The following is a 14849-nucleotide window of genomic DNA, read 5'->3' as shown; positions in this document are numbered from 1 at the left end:
GTTGGTGGAGGAGTGTAGTGCGGCGCAACACCAGGGATTCCGGCGCCAACGTGGAACCTGCACAACACAATCAAAATACTTTGCCCCAACTTAACAGTGAGGTTGTCAATCTCACCGGCTTGCTGTAAACAAAGGATTAAACGTGTGGTGTGGAGAATGATGTTTGTTTGCAAAGAACAGCAGAGAACAATGATTGCAGTAGATTGTATTTCAGATGTAAAAGAATGGACCGGGGTCCACAGTTCACTAGTGGTGTCTCTCCAATAAGATAAATAGCATGTTGGGTGAACAAATTACAGTTGGGCAATTGACAAATAGAGAGGGCATAACAATGCTCATACATATCATGATGACTAATATGAGATTTACTTAGGGCATTACGACAAAGAACATAGACCGCTATCTAGCATGCATCTATGCCTAAAAAGTCCACCTTCGGGTTAGCATCCGCACCCCTTCCAGTATTAAGTTGCAAACAACAGACAATTGCATTAAGTACTGTGCGTAATGTAAACAATACAAATATCCTTAGACAAAGCATTGATGTTTTATCCCTAGTGGCAACAGCACATCCACAACCTTAGAACTTTCTCACACATCGTCCTGCATTCAATGGAGGCATGAACCCACTATCGAGCATAAATACTCCCTCTTGGAGTTACAAGTATTAACTTGGCCAGAGCCTCTACTAGCAACGGAGAGCATGCAAGATCATAAACAACACATATATGATAGATCGATAATCAACTTGACATAGTATTCCATATTCATCGGATCCCAACAAACACAACATGTAGCATTACAAATAGATGATCTTGATCATGATAGGCAGCTCACAAGATCTAAACATGATAGCACAAGAGGAGAAGACAACCATCTAGCTACTGCTATGGACCCATAGTCCAAGGATGAACTACTCACGCATCAGTCCGAAGGTGGGCATGGTGGTGTAGAGCCCTCCGGTGATGATTCCCCTCTCCGGCAGGGTGCCGGAGGCGATCTCCTGAATCCCCCGAGATGGGATTGACGGCGGCGGCATCTCCATAACTTTTCTCGTATCGTGGCTCTCGGTACTAGGGTTTTCGCGACGGAGAGAATATATAGGCGAAGGGGCAGAGTCGGGGGATGCCCGAGGGGCCCACCCCATAGGGCGGCGCGGCCAGGGGTGGGGCCGCGCCCCCCTAGGGTGTGGCCGCCTCGTCGCCCCTCTTCGTCTCCTCTTCGGACTTCTGGAAGGCTCCGTGGAAAATAAGACCGTGGGCTTTTGTTTCGTCCAATTCCGAGAATATTTCCTGTGTAGGATTTCTGAAACCAAAAACAGCAGAAAACAGGAACTGGCGCTTCGGCATCTTGTTAATAGGTTAGTGCCGGAAAATGCATCAAAATGATATAAAGTGTATATAAAACATGTGAGTATTGTCATAAAACTAGCATGGAACATAATAAATTATAGATACGTTTGAGACGTATCATCTACCCCCCTAGATTTCTCCGCGCGAGGTTCCACCAATATACCTTTTCATAGGTTTAGGTTTGTTTAGTCCATGGACACATGGAAAACCAGGTGTGGCACCTTTTGGCACAGTCTAGCCCCCGATATACCCGCGGCGGGACACTTCACCGTACACGTCCAGGAATCTGTTAAGTGTTATCGCCCGAAGGTGAGGAATGTCAGACCGGGGATCCATGCCATGCACCATTTGGTGAATCACACCTTCCAACACACTTTCACACATATCCTAGGTCCACTTGCTAGTTTTGGTGGCATTCCGGTGCTCCGGGGGTCATTCCCCCCTCAAAACGGCTGTCTGTGGGCCCCGGATGGTCTACCCCCCTAGATTTCTCCGCGCGAGGTTCCACCAATATACCTTTTCATAGGTTTAGTTTTCTTTAGTCCATGGACATATGGAAAACCAGGTGTGGCATCCTTTGGCATAGTTTAGCCCCTGATATACCCGCGGCGGGACACTTCACCGTACACGTCCAGGAATCTGTTAAGTGTTATCGCCCGAAGGTGAGGAATGTCAGACCGGGGATCCATGCCATGCACCATTTGGTGAATCACACCTTACAACACACTTTCACACATATCCTAGGTCCACTTGCAAGTTTTGGTGGCATTTCGGTGCTCCGGGGGTCATTCCCCCCTCAAAACGGTTGTCTGTGGGCCCCGGATGGTCTACCCCCTAGATTTCTCCGCGCGAGGTTCCACCAATATACCTTTTCATAGGTTTAGGATTTTTAGTCCATGGACACATGGAAAACCAGGCTTTGGCACCCTTTGGCACAGTCTAGCCCCCGATATACCCGCGGCGGGACACTTCACTTTACACGTCCATGAATCTGTTAAGGTTTATCGCACGAAAGTGAGGAATGTTAGACCGCGAAGCCATGCCATGCACCATTTGGTGAATCACACCTTCCAACACACTTTCACACATATCCTAGGTCCACTTGCAAGTTTTGGTGGCATTCCGGTGCTCCGGGGTTCATTCTCCCCTCAAAACGGCTGTCTGTGGGCCCCGGATGGTCTACCCCCCTAGATTTCTCCGCGCGAGGTTCCACCAATACACCTTTTCGTAGGTTTAGGTTTGTTTAGTCCATGGACACATGGAAAACCAGATGTGGCACCCTTTGGCACAGTCTAGCCCCCGATATACCCGCGGCGGGACACTTCACCCTACACGTCCAGGAATCTGTTAAGTGTTATCGCCCGAAAGTGAGGAATGTTAGACCGCGAAGCCATGACATGCATTATTTGGTGAATCACACCATCCAACACACTTTCACACATATCCTAGGTCCACTTGCAAGTTTTGGTGGCATTCCGGTGCTCCGGGGGTCATCCCCCCTCAAAACGGTTGTCTGTGGGCCCCGGATGGTCTACCCCCTAGATTTCTCCGCGCGAGGTTCCACCAATATACCTTTTCATCGGTTTAGGTTTTTTAGTCCATGGACATATGGAAAACCAGGTTTGGCACCCTTTGGCACAGTCTAGCCCCCGATATACCCGCGGCGGGACACTTCACCGTACACGTCCAGGAATCTGTTAAGTGTTATCGCCCGAATGTGAGGAATGTCAGACCGGGGATCCATGCCATGCACCATTTTGTGATTCACACCTTCCAACACACTTTCACACATATCCTAGGTCCACTTGCAAGTTGTGGTGGCATTCCGGTGCTCCGAGGGTCATTCCCCCTCAAAACGGCTGTCTGTGGGCCCCGGATGGTCCAGCCCCCTAGATTTCTCCGCGCGAGGTTCCCCCAATATACCTTTTCATAGGTTTAGGTTTGTTTAGTCCATGGACATATGGAAAACCAGGTGTGGCACCTTTGGCACAGTCTAGCCCCCGATATACCCACGGCGGGACACTTCACCGTACACGTCCAGGAATCTGTTAAGTGTTATCACCCGAAGGTGAGGAATGTCAGACCGGGGATCCATGCCATGCACCATTTGGTGAATCACACCTTCCAACACACTTTCACACATATCCTAGGTCCACTTGCAAGTTTTGCTGGCATTCCGGTGCTCCGGGGGTCATTCCCCCCTCAAAACGGCTATGTGTGGGCCCCGGATGGTCTACCCCCCTAGATTTCTCCGCGCGAGGTTCCATCAATATATCTTTTCATAGGTTTAGGTTTTTTTAGTCCGTGGACATATGGAAAACCAGGTGTGGCACCCTTTGGCACAGTCTAGCCCCCGATATACCCGCGGCGGGACACTTCACCGTACACGTCCAGGAATCTGTTAAGTGTTATCGCCCGAAGGTGAGGAATGTCAGACCGGGGATCCATGCCATGCACCATTTCGTGAATCACACCTTACAACACACTTTCACACATATCCTAGGTCCACTTGCAAGTTTTGGTGGCATTCCGGTGCTCCGGGGGTCATTCCCCCCTCAAAACGGTTGTCTGTGGGCCCCGGATGGTCTACCCCCTAGATTTCTCCGCGCGAGGTTCCACCTATATACCTTTTCATAGGTTTAGGATTTTTAGTCCATGGACACATGGAAAACCAGGCTTTGGCACCCTTTGGCACAGTCTAGCCCCCGATATACCCGCGGCGGGACACTTCACCGTACACGTCCAGGAATCTGTTAAGTGTTATCGCCCGAAAGTGAGGAATGTTAGACCGCGAAGCCATGCCATGCACCATTTGGTGAATCACACCTTCCAACACACTTTCACACATATCCTAGGTCCACTTGCAAGTTTTGGTGGCATTCCGGTGCTCCGGGGTTCATTCCCCCTCAAAACGGCTATCTGTGGGCCCCGGATGGTCTACCCCCCTAGATTTCTCCACGCGAGGTTCCACCAATATACCTTTTCGTAGGTTTAGGTTTGTTTAGTCCATGGACACATGGAAAACCAGGTGTGGCACCCTTTGGCACAGTCTAGCCCCCGATATACCCGCGGCGGGACACTTCACCGTACACGTCCAGGAATCTGTTAAGTGTTATCGCCCGAAAGTGAGGAATGTTAGACCGCGAAGCCATGACATGCACCATTTTGTGAATCACACCTTCCAACACACTTTCACACATATCCTAGGTCCACTTGCAAGTTTTGGTGGCATTCCGGTGCTCCGGGTGACATAGGCATCCCAAATGGGCCTGCCGAAGATGGTACCCGGGGTTTACTGGAGGCCCAATACCCGAAGAATAAGAAGATTCGGGAGCCCAAGATTTACTAAGGAAAGATAGAGTTGTAATAGGAAGTGTTGTTTGTAATCTGGCGGGACGAGTTAGAAACCGTCCCGGACTCTGTAAACTTGTATAGCACGAATCCCTCGGCTTCACCTCATATATAAGGGGGAGTCGAGGGACGAAAGAGAGAATCGAATCATTGTCTGCAAACCCTAGTTTTCATAGTCGTCGAGTACTTTTCGGCTGAAACCTTCGAGATCTACTTGCCCTCTACTTCTAACTAAACCCTAGCCTATAATCCATAGGCATTGACAAGTTAATCCCTTGTCAATTGGCGCCGTCTGTGGGAATTAGAGGCGTAAGGAGCTGATCTCGATGGCACGCTCAAGATCTTCGACATCGTCAACCGCAAGCAACACAATGGATCGAGGTAAACAGATCGCTACTGGTCTTGTCGATTTTGTTCCTCACCCACCCTCCCGTTTGGATGCATATGCGTATCTGGCGGAGCCCATGGAGATGACGTTCGGAAGGTTCCACTTTCGCGTCGAGAAGGAAGGATCGTATCGTGTCGAGATTCCGATTTCGTCGGGATCATCGATGGCGATTCCGATTTTTCAAGCTATGCATCGTCAAACGAGTCAGGAGAAGAAGAAACCTCGGCGACACGCTACGTCAGTATCAGAGCAAGAGAGAAACTCGCCAAGATCTTCAACGACATATCGTTTGAGTCATCTGCGGACTCGTATATAAGCGATGGCTCAAGCGATGTCGACAGTCATGACTTCATCGACAAATCTCTCACAGTGGGCAAGGTCTTCATCAATCTCAACGATGATGTCACCAAACCCAACATAGATCTGAGTACAAGGTATCATCAGATTTACGCCATTGAAGGTCAAGAGGAGACATCTGAGGCTTTCGACAGTTTGGGAAATCCATACGTCGATCCCTCCAATCTGCGACAAGGCTTGGGCAACAAATACGTCGGGCCAGAGCCGCGAGATAGAGTTCAACTTTCACAAGCAGCGTGGGATAGAGCTGCGAGAGCTATGAACGGCACAGAACCAATGGCTACCACAGCCACACCAGAAGAATTGCAAGCATATCAATATAGGCTCGCACGAGCTGCCAGAGAATTGGAAAAACAGACAGCTGAGTTGAACAGGAGAAAGGAGGCAGCTTCTGCATCCAGCAGGAGAAGGGCAGATTTAAGTCGACAATCTAGAACTACGGGTGATAGCCATCGGGAGGCGCGGACGAGCAAGATCAAGGCTGCAACACATACCCGAGGCAGAAAGAGAACACTTGGTTCAAAACCTCGACATGTCCTTTATGTCGATAGATACAAGAGGAAACATCATCCCTAAGACACCAGAGGCTGGGTATATGGCGACACATGCTTTTATCCTTGCATCTAAACCACCTCCGGGTGACCCAAGGGAAACACTGTACAATATGGCGGTAGCAGGAGTTGGAGCTATGGGGACAGCGTTTATATCAACGCCTCCCGAAGGAGTGGCAAGGCAAAATAGTCCGCGACCCGCAGCAGCAACAGCGGCAGCACCTGAAGGGCCAAGTGGAGCAAGAGACACAGCAGCACAAGCAAGAGTCGACAGAGCGCGGCAAAACAGAAGGGATCATCGGCAATCCCCAGAACTCAACGACGAAGATATGTGCGGCTTACCATGCTTCACGAGGAGAGTCCGAAAAACGCGAGTCCCCTCAGGATTCAAGTTACCCGATAATTTCAAGAAATTCGACGGCCTTCAAGATCCAGAGGATTGGCTAGTCGACTATCTGGAGACGGTGAAGCTGACAGGAGGAACTAGGGCAACAGCCATGCAAAGCATCCAGGTGCACCTGAGTGGTGCCGCACGATCATGGATAAAGAAACTCGCTCCAGGATCCATCGACACCGGGAAAGTTTCGAGGACGTGTTCGTCAAGAACTTCAGATCCACGTGCAAAAAACCCGCATCGTTAGAGGAGTTGAGAGCGTGTCGACAAAAGCCAGATGAGCCAATGAGAAAGTACATCCAGAGATGGAATATCATCAAAAACTCGGCAGAAAACATATCTGACGAGAGAGCAATAGATGCGTTTGTCGCAGGAGTCAGGCGTGGAGACTTTGTCGAGGATTTGGGAAGGACCAATCCAAGGACAGTATCCGCGTTAATGGAGATAGCAAATAAATGGGCAGATGGAGAAGACGCTGTCCACAACAAACGACACAGGTCGCCAGAGGAGGACCGTGGTCGAAACTATCAACCGAGGCGAAGATTTCCTCGGACGTACCAGAACTACGACGCTCCAGGACAAATTTCGGCAGGTTTTCGGACAAATACAGGAGGCAATAGAGATGATTACCAGAGAAGCAGTGAACAGCGAGGTGATAATAGGGATGATTCACGCAACAGGCAAAATAGTGGGCCGAGGTTTCCAAGACCTTTCGTGTCCCAGGAAATGCTGAACGGACCGTGCCGGATGCACTTCTTCCTCGACAGCAACGGGAAAAGACAGTCGGGGCACTGCAGAAAAGACTGTCGAAATTTTCGAGGCAATGTTCAGATACGCAGAAAATGCTCACGCTCGAGCAGCACAGAGAAACCCTCGGGAGCCTAGGAGCGAGATTCATCTACCGCCACCTCCCGCGATTACAGAGGACAATCGACACCAGCTAAGAATAGCGGCAGCACCTGCACCACCACCCTATGTTGATCCTAACTCCAACAGAGCAGTGTTGATGATTCAGAAGGGAAGGCCGTCCAATAGAGCTCAAAAAGTAATCTCACGACAGGTGTTTATGGCAGAGAAAATGCCTCCACCAACAGTTGAGTACCTTAATTGGTCAGGACAAGATATCGGCTTCACAATAGCAGATCATCCGCAGCAAGTTCCTCGACCAGGGCGATCGGCACTTATTCTCGCCAGCGATTATCGCAGGATTTGATGTCTCTCGAGTGTTCATAGACGGCGGCAGCAGCTTGAACCTCATGTATGCAGATACATTGAGGAAGATGAACATATCCTTAGCAAACTTGAAACCAACAGACACAAGATTCCACGGCATCACACCAGAGAAACCAAGTTATCCATTGGGAAAAATCAATCTCGATGTTCAATTTGGGACCCGAGAAAATTATAGAATCGAGAAGCTCGAATTTGAAGTCGTGGATTTTCCATCACAATACCACGCTCTGTTGGGACGACCAGCATATGCTAGATTTATGGCAGTACCACACTATACATACCTGTTGTGGAGGTTGCCGGACCAAGAGGACCAATCACGAGTCAAGGGAAGCTTTGCCTTAGCCGATAAGTGCGACAAGGATTTTCACGGGTTGGCAGAAACTTTCGGGATGCAAGCCGAGTACTTGGCGTCAAAAAGCATGACTGATTACGACGTCTTGCCAGGACTGGAAGGCCAAATAAAGAATCAACTTTCAACACGAGAAAAATTCTAAGGAGGTGCAGATTCACCCGACAGATCCAAAAAGACGACATCTATCGCAAACGATATGGATATCGCATAGGAAAGCGCGCTCGTCAAGTTCCTCCGTGAGAACTGGAAAATCTTTGCATGGTGTCCAGCTGACATGCCAGGAGTACCCAGGGAACTTGCGAGCACCACCTAAATTTGGATCCAACAGCAAAACCAATCAGACAACCTTTGCGGCGTTTTTCGGAACCAAACCGCAAAGCCATGCTTTCAGAAATAAATCGACTCGAAGAAGCTGGTTTTATCAGAGAAATATCTACAGAAGCCACATGGGTAGCTAACCCAGTGATGGTGCCGAAGAAAAACACGACAGTCCTTCGCATGTGCGTCGACTTTACGTGCCTCAATAAACATTGTCCTAAGGATCACTTTCCCCTCCCAAGGATCGATCAAATTATCGACTCCACGGCAGGTTGCGAACGTCTTTCCTTCTTGGATGCATACTCTGGTTATAACCAGATCAGATTAAAAGAAGATGATGAAGCCAAGACAGCGTTTATTACACCTTACGGCGTGTTTTGCTACAAGACAATGCCCTTTGGTCTAAAAAATGCGGGAGCAACATATCAGAGGATGATGCAGAAGTGTTTAGCAACACAGATCGGGAAAAACGTGCAAGTATACATCGATGATGTCGTCATAACATCAAAAAAGGGGACAACATTGATCGAGGATCTCAAAGAAACTTTTGACAACCTCGACAAATTCTGCCTCAAACTGAACCCGACGAAGTGTTCTTTTGGCGTCCCAGCAGGAGAACTTCTGGGGTTTCTAGTTTCGGCAAGAGGGATTGAAGCAAATCCCGAAAAAATACAAGCCATAGTAACAATGAGAAAGCCAACAAAGTTGAAAGAAATACAGCAGCTAACTGGGCGAGTCGCAGCTTTGAGCAGGTTCGTCGCCAGATTAGGAGAAAAAGCGTTACCATTTTATGCGCTGATAAAACAAGGAGATAAATTCCAGTGGAACGAAGAGGCCGACAGAGCTTTCGAGGATCTGAAGCGAAAAATCTCGACACCACCAATCCTGGTGGCTCCAAAGGAAAAGGAACCTCTCCTGCTATATATCGCAGCCACGCCCCAAGTGGTTAGCACGGTATTAGTTGTCGAAAGAGAAGAAGAAGGGAAAATCCATGGAGTGCAGCGGCCAGTATACTTCGTGAGCGAAGTCTTGTCACCTTCAAAACAAAGGTACCCTCAGTACCAAAAACTAGCATATGGAGTGTTCACGACAGCACGAAAAATTGCGCCACTATTTTTCGGCACACCCGATCATAGTGGTCAATGAAGCTCCCTTATCAAATATCTTGAATAACCCGAAGCTACGGGTCGTGTCTCCCTTTGGGGAATAGAACTTTCCCCTCGGGACATCACGTATGAAAAAGAAAAGCAATAAAGTCGCAAATACTGCCGAGACTTCATCGCAGAATGGATGGAGTTGCAAAATACGGACCTCCAGTTTATCGAGAACTTGGACCATGAACTTTGATGGGTCCAAGAGACTAGAAGGAGCTGGCGCAGAGTAGTACTCATATCACCCGAAGGCGACAAATTGAAGTACATCCTCCGGATGACGTTCCTTAACGCATCTAACAATGAAGCAGAATATGAGGCTCTCATACACGGGATGAAGATGGCAAAAGCCTGCGGAGCAACTCGATTAAAAATCTTTGGCGACTCACAGTTGGTGGCTAAGCAAGTTATGAACCAATGTGATGCAATCAATGATAGCATGATGGCATACAAGGAGGTGTACAACGAGCTTGAGAAGTTATTCGATGGATGCGAAGTAAATCATATTAGCAGGTTGAGCAACGACGAAGCCGACGTTCTTGCAAACATCGGGTCACAGTGCCTTCCGGTCCCGCGGGTGTATTCTGGGAAGAGATAACAGAGAGATCCACTAAGCCAACAAAGTCAAAAAAGAAGGAGAAGAAACCCTCGGGGGCTGCCAAGGAAAAGCAAGAGGACGAAGAAGAGGACCAGGACTTGGTCATGGTGATACAGATACCATGGATGCAGCCGTACATATCATACATCATGAGGAAAGAAATACCCGATGATCCAGTTGAAGCAAGGCGAGTAATTCGACGCTCCAAAGCTTTTACGGTGGTCAAGGGAGAATTGTATAAGCGAAGTATTTCAGGCGTTTTGCAAAGGTGCGTTACACCCGAAGAAGGAAGAATAATCATGAAGGATGTACACGAAGGAATATGTGGCCACCACGCAAGTAGTCGAGCTATCGCAGCCAAGGTTTTTCGGGCAGGATTCTACCGGTTGACAAAGCAATCGAGGACGCCAAGGACATAGTAAGAACTTGCGACGCATGTCAAAGGTTCGCCGCAAAACCTCACTCTCCAGCAGCAGAGCTAGCACCAATACCATTGTCTTGGCCCTTTGCTCAATGGGGACTTGATATGGTGGGTAAGTTACACAAATCCTGGCCAGGAGGAAAGGAGTACATGCTAGTAGCTGTCGATAAGTTTACAAAGTGGATAGAAGCGAAGCCGATAAATTCACCAGATGGAGCATCCGCAGTAAAATTCGTAATAGGCCTCGTCTTCAGATTTGGAGTGCCCCATGATCGTCTGAGACATAACGGCAGGCAACTTCACATCCCATGAATTCAAAGATTATTGCGAAGAGGTGGGTATTAAGCTGAACTTTGCGTCAGTCGCACATCCTCAAACCAATGGGCAAGTCGAGAAAGCCAATGGCATCATCTGCAATGGTATTAAGAAACGCTTGTTAGGACCACTGGAAAAAGCTCGACATACCTGGCCAGAAGAACTACCAAGCGTGTTGTGGAGCATCCGAACAACACCAAACACAGCAACGCAGGAAACTCCGTTTTTCCTGGTTCATGGAGCAGAGGCAGTACTACCAATCGAGATAGAGCACAACTCTCCACGTGTCTCTGAATATGATGAAGAAACGTCGAGAAGAGCGCTAGAAGATGACGTCGATGCACTTGATGAAGCTCGAGATGAAGTATTATCTCGGGTAACTAAATATCAGCAGGACTTGAAAAATTACCACAGCCGACGATTGCGGCCAAGATCTTTTCAGGTGGGAGACCTAGTCCTTCGACTCACGCAAAAAAGTCATGAAAAACTCGAGTCACCGTGGCTTGGCCCTTACATCGTCACGGAAGTAATCGGAGGAGGAGCATACAGAATAAAGGACAAGAAGACAGGGGTGGAGGAGCCAAACCCCTGGAACGTGGCGCAACTTAGGCGTTTTTACGCCTAGAGTCAAAATATAGTCTTTATAAAGCTTCAATGTACTGAAACGCCCGCGAGTTTTCAGACGCACTCTTTTCCTTTTTCGGGGCACCGAGTGGGGCCGGAGAAGGTTTTTAATGAGGCGGGCTCGCGGTGCTGCAATATAATAAAGATAGTGACAATATAACTTTTCTTCTTTATCGACATGACCAAAGTCTTCGCTCCGACGAATTTCAATATAGTTCATCGACAAAAGGAAAAACTTGCCTTGGTATTCAAATACCTCGTGAGTCAACAAAAATACAAAATAGTACTCAATAAAAAGCTTGGGGGCTCATATTCGCCTTAAATATATAAATGCCTTGGTTCAAAACCTCGCAAGTATACAAATATAGTAAAGAGTTACCGAAACACTCGGGGGCTAAACAAACAGAGAAATATAATGATTGCTTTACAATATAGTCATGGATTACAAAGAAAAAATATCTACAAGAAGAAACTAACTAGTCTTGATTCAATATGTCATCAAGAGTAACCCTGTTTTCCTCTGGAGCAGCACCAAGAAAATCGGCATAATGGCCATCGGCAAAAAAGTCGGCATCCATCCGAAGTAGGTCTTCAATCATTTCTTCGGCTATAGGCGTAACCTTCGTGTTAATCCTGTCAACACCAACTCTCCGACGTTTTACTTTTTGGTGAACTTTCTCGACAACCTGGGTAAGGTCAAGCTTCGAGTGGCAGATTTGGAGCATGATAAGAGCAAATCTGGCGCCAGCTACTAGTTGAGCTTTGACAAAATCATGGATACTGCGAGCATCCTTGAACCTTTCCATCAATTCAGGAAGAGTTTTTGGTTGGACGTTCCGAGGAAACATGGAGTTGTAAACCATGGACAAGGTCTTGGTACAGAAGTCAAGGAAATCGCGAGTTTGAGAGGCGCGATCTTGAAATCTGACAATTTGGCGGGTCCTCTCTGGGGTAGCCCAAAACAACGAACCATGGTCCAGGGAAAGATTAACAAGGAGGGTTGTCCTAGCATTTACCCTCTCTTCCTCGGCAGCAGCATCAACAAAGGCACCTATCAAAACAAAGAAGTGGAAACCTCTAAGAAACAATAGCATGAAGATAAAGAATATCAGCGGACGAAACAGGCATACCCGACATATCTGCACTGGCTTCATTCATTAATTCGAGCATGAAATTTTCTCGAGTAGTTGCCTTTTCAGCCTCGGAAGCAGCAATTTCCTTAGCAGCCACGGCTTCGTGAGCTTGTTGAAGAGCAATTTTTTCGGCTTCAGATGACTTACGAGATTGCTCCATCATCACAAGTGTTTGCTTCTTCGCATACTGAAGTTGCTGCCGAAGTTCATCCAGTTCTTGCGACAAGGTATCGTCGACAGGTGCAGTATCAGCAAAAGCTCTCCTCGCACGAGAAGAAGGCGATACATTGGAAGGAGCGGAAGTTGGAGTATAGTTATCAAATATCAACTGAAATTTAGACAAGACAACATCAAATGACAGATAGAGTTTTTCATTAATTTCTTGGAATCATTACAAGGGCACTACAGTAGAGCTAAAGAAATGAGTGTCGCCAAAACAACTACTTTGGCAACAAAAGCAAAAGAAACAGAAAAAGAAACAAGGAGGCATGCAACTAGACCTCCGGCCTCGAAGAGCTAGGAGTCGAAGCTGGCTTGATCCCCAGATACGCCAAGATCTTCTTAGTGTTGGGCTTGGCTGCCTTGATTAGCGACCTCCATCTCGAATGCTCTATCTGGCTGGTGTCGCCAACCTTCATCCAATCAACCGTCTGTTGGCTGTCAGCAACCAGGGCAACAGTACTCTCGACAGCAACCTTCATATTCTCCTGACGCATCTTCAATCCCAGGTCTTCCGACGAATTGAAAAGCTTGGCAAGGGCAAGGAAAGTCGAAGGTTCCTCTTTTTTCGGGAAGAAGTAGGGGAACAACGCCGACAAACTTGCACCGCATTGGCCACGCCTTCACGAATTTCGCGCCCATGGAACTCCAGAAGAGAAAGTGCATCAAGGAGAGGGTCATTGACGGGATTCTCCAGATCAAAATCTTGGTTTGTTTGGGCTGCCACACGAGACAAACCATTAGTCAAAAACCAAGAAACAGGAAGTACAATAGAAGGGGTTGATGATATTACTCAGCGTACGTCGACTTTGCGACTTCAGACGCTTGATGATCTCTTGTTCACGCACAGTTTGTGCAGTTTTCTGCTCATCTAAGGCAGATTCGGCATCTTTGAGCCTTCTCTGCAGCTCCTCGACACTAGCAGCTTTCACCTTGGCTTCATCAACCTCGGCCTTGGCTTTGCTAGCAGCAAGTTCAGCTTTATTGCGAGCCGCCTCACTTTGCTCGAGTTTTTGAGCAAGTGCGTCGACACGTTCGTTGGCCTCTGAAAGTTTTTCTGTCGAGATATGAAAAAGAAAGAAAAGAAAGATCAAAAAATAGCGACAAGCAACAGGAATAGAAAGTCAAAGAAAAATAGCAAGTATAAAAGTCGTTACCTTCGGCTCTGGCGGCATATTCACGGTACCCAACAAATTGGGACCCGATTCGAAGAAGCTCTTTGATCATTGGCTGTTCAAAGGTAAGTACATCAAAAGAAACGTCGGCATGAAAAAGAGAAAAGGTGTGAAAAAACAAAATAAGGAAAATATAGATGCCAACAAACTTACATCATCTAAGAGCAGAGTCGACGAACTGCCCAACTGAGGGGCAGGATCAACAATCTTTTCAACCCGTGCCCTTTTTGGTGAAGGGGCACGGGGGCTCGAAGGAGGAGTAGATGTATCAACATTTTGTTGAGGAGGCGACGATTCCTCCCCTTCAAGCTGGTTTTCTGAAATAACTAAAGTATGTGACGTGCTCGTTCGAGCAGCCACATCTAAAGTTGGTGTTTCTTCATCATCACTGTGACAAAATAGTGGCAGCATAAAAAGCAAGGCAAAATAAAATTCTTCAAATAGAAAAGGAAAAGAGCAAGGAACCTACGAGCTGATGATACTCTCGATGTATGGATCATAAGCTGCTTTTCGAGGTAAAGGAGCAGTTTCTTCGGGTTTCGAGGTCCCGGAATCTTCGGCATTGCTCCTTTTCCTTTTGCTCTTCGGAGAAACAGCAGGAGGAGGAGATTGTGCTGATGTTGTACCTTCAGAGGCAGCATCCTTCTCAGTAGATCCCGCAGATTTTCGAGAATCTGCGGGTTCATTAACAAAAGAGGGGGTCTCCTGGTTGTCATCATCGACAACGGCTCTTTCTTCGACCTCTCCATCCTCAGGAAGAGGAGGAAGGGAAGCCATAGTAGGATGATTCTACAAGGAAATAGTGACAAAAGAGAATAAGTGAGATACCACTGCAATAAGATACAAGGAACAGTTCAGAACAAGATAGAAATTCGAGAAGACAAAATACCTCGGGAAGAGGATTGGAAGCCTTTGTA

At 47.6% G+C, this 14849-nt stretch overlaps 1 long non-coding RNA gene across 1 annotated transcript; it reads right to left on the bottom strand.

Annotated features, from left to right (window-relative positions):
• Positions 1 to 13371: 13371 nt before the first annotated feature.
• On the bottom strand, positions 13372 to 13963 carry LOC139831947 (uncharacterized). The gene is made up of 3 exons (XR_011746355.1): positions 13915 to 13963; positions 13551 to 13814; positions 13372 to 13477 (listed from the first exon to the last, which is right to left on the bottom strand). It is a non-coding gene; the product is annotated as an uncharacterized lncRNA (long non-coding RNA).
• Between the last annotated feature and the right edge of the window lie 886 nt (positions 13964 to 14849).

Source organism: Lolium perenne, chromosome 6, assembly GCF_019359855.2.
Source record: "Lolium perenne isolate Kyuss_39 chromosome 6, Kyuss_2.0, whole genome shotgun sequence".
In the NCBI taxonomy this organism is placed as follows: Eukaryota; Viridiplantae; Streptophyta; class Magnoliopsida; order Poales; family Poaceae; genus Lolium; species Lolium perenne.
The sequence above is the reverse complement of the archived record's forward strand: the minus strand, read 5'-3'. Positions and strand labels throughout refer to the sequence as shown.